Source organism: Phaethon lepturus, unplaced genomic scaffold, assembly GCF_000687285.1.
Source record: "Phaethon lepturus isolate BGI_N335 unplaced genomic scaffold, ASM68728v1 scaffold28251, whole genome shotgun sequence".
In the NCBI taxonomy this organism is placed as follows: domain Eukaryota; kingdom Metazoa; phylum Chordata; class Aves; order Phaethontiformes; family Phaethontidae; genus Phaethon; species Phaethon lepturus.
The window spans coordinates 15,002-17,516 of record NW_010516101.1 but is presented as its reverse complement, the minus strand read 5'-3'; the positions used below and the strand labels follow the sequence as shown (position 1 = coordinate 17,516).

The 2,515-nt window shown below is 36.2% G+C and overlaps 1 protein-coding gene across 1 annotated transcript in view; it reads left to right on the top strand.

Annotated features, from left to right (window-relative positions):
* The window catches only part of PIGK (phosphatidylinositol glycan anchor biosynthesis, class K), a gene marked incomplete at its 3' end in the record, with an annotated part of 15,955 nt that overhangs the window by 3,175 nt on the left and 10,265 nt on the right, over positions 1–2,515 (top strand). The window lies entirely within an intron of this gene.

The window sequence follows — 2,515 nt, the reverse complement described above, 5'->3', positions numbered from 1 at the left end:
CATTCCTGATAGGTGAGAGAATCTTGGTGAATACAGTTCCTTGTAAATGTGCTATTAAAGTTTTGTTGCTGTCTGATGTGGTATAAAAATACATTTCTCTTCCCAGTTTAACTGCACAAAAGTAAAAAGGAAGGATGTGATCATAAGTGTCTTGAAAAGTGTAACAATATTGTTCAAAAGGAAGAGCAACAAGTTATGTTATAAAACTTCCGGTTGGAGTAGGTTAATTAGATTAAAAACATGAGGAGCTATCTGGCTGCTAAAATGTACCACTTAGTAAATTGTTAAAAGCATTATGTGAAAATTGATAAATGCATTTGGCAATGACAGTACTACTCTGAGATACGGCTTTTGGTGTACTTTAATTTCCTTTTGGTGTGAAGATGTTAGTAACCCTAACTGTACTAAAATGTAAGACTTCCACATCTGCAACTATACTGAGAGTCTCTAAACTACAGGCTCTGAACAAAGCAGCTTCTTCATATTGGAAGTAGCCTTGAAAAATACCTTTTGCATGATGTTTTTAGAGAAACCAGAAGCTTTGTGCATAAAAATTGTGCTTCTCTAGCGATAGCACAATGGTTAAAATAGTATCCCTTCTTTGACAACAGGGTTAGGAAGATGAACAAACTGTTCTGAAGTGTCTTTTAGTTGTGTTCCTGCTGGAAGTTCTAGGGGTATTGGCACAGTTCCACCCACCTGTTCTGGAATGCAATTTACTTGTACCAGAACTGTGGAAGTGAATTTTAGGCACCAACATCCATTGAATAATAGGCTATATGTATCTATAGGGTCCTATGGAAATCCTGGTGGTCCTGTTTTTTAATCTTAGTTTAGAGGACTGGTAGTTTTTCCAGCATGTCTGCCTAAAAAGGTATGGCCTTCTTCATCATTGCAAAATGCATATTCTGCTGGACTAAATTTGTATGGCATTTTTTTGTCCAAGTCCAAAACTGTGGTATCTGGGGTCCCCACATAGCTTCCACTCAACTGTGAATGCAGTGGCAGTATTATCCTGTTTCTTGTGTTTATTTTTAAAAAGAAAAGTGTGACTTCTCGGTTTTTGAAAGAGGGGATGTTGAAACCTAATTTTTGGAAGCATTTGGGGGCTATAAATCCAAAGGAACGTACTGCCTAAGCCCTGTGGGCTGACGGCCACAGAATTATGGCTTTTTTTTTTTGCACGTCTTGTTCAGAAGCTCTGTCTTCTCTCCTGTATAGCCTTTGAAGCATAGGCACCCTAGGCACTACCTTAGAAATCCACCAGTTTTACCCGTACCTGAGGACTTTCATCGCTGCATCCATCCTTTTTCACCATTAATGTATTTAGAAATACTGCAAAAACTACAGCATGGCTAGAGGTTTCTGTTGTTCAGTAGCCTGATCTATTTCTTATCCATACCCAAGGACCTGGAAATGAATCTCAAAAAGCCAGCAATGTTAAAGCGTTGACTAAGGTCAAGAATAAGACATTGGAGAAGACCTAGAGAAAGAGAGCCTATTTTTTCCCATTTGCAGCAATTTTTACATGGATTTGAGTGGGTTTCTCCCTTAGACAAACTTCTTCCTCCATTCAGAATATTGATAAGACTAAAAAAAAAAAAAACCCATCCCAAAATCACATCTTAAAAGTAAACATTTATCATGATTCTTGGGGTTGGTTTTTTTGGAGGAGCTTGTGCATAGCCTAATTTTGGATGCAACTGTGTCAGTTTAGTGGTTTAAATAGATTTGTCATCCCACAATAACTCATTAAGAAAACAATTTGTGGTTCCATTAACTGTAAGTTGCTCTGGTTTGTTGATATATGGGCACAATTCTCCAATTTGTAAAAGAAAAGTTTTGCTAAAATAAAACAAAGCCAAAATGAATTCAGAAATTGTTTTTGATTCCTGGAATCATTATGCAGTCTAAGTTTTACATGATGAAAGTAGCGTTACTTTGGTTTAAGATTTAAGCAGCAAGTTAACACCTAGATTGTTTTGCTGCATGTATGAACCACTTATACACAGTGGTTCTGTTTTAACTGTGGGATATTTCATATGCTTTTAATAATGCCATACAGTATACAAACTTTGTATGTTTGTGCTTACCTGTCTGTTCTGCTACTATGCAGAACCTTTTACTGTTTACTGAGTAATGTGTGATTATTAATTCTTTTTTTTAATAGACACATTCCTAGCAAAAACACAATGCTAAACTGCAGGCCTAGTGATGGCTTAGTCTGGAATATTCTCTTCTGAGTGTAATACAAAAGAATGGGTGTACACCTGATTATTTCAGTAAATATGCACGGCATATATTCAACACTTGCTTCCAACTAATTCACTTTCAATGATACTCTTGTAGAAAAATACTTTTGTACTGCTGTGCATGTGTGGAGAAAAAGAAGTCTTTATTTCTCTTCTGTAGTCGTCAACCTCTGTCAACCTTCTGTCATTACAGCTTCATATTTATGCCTGCATTTTATTCCCACTGAAATAATTTACTTTGATTATTTTTGCTTATGTTATTT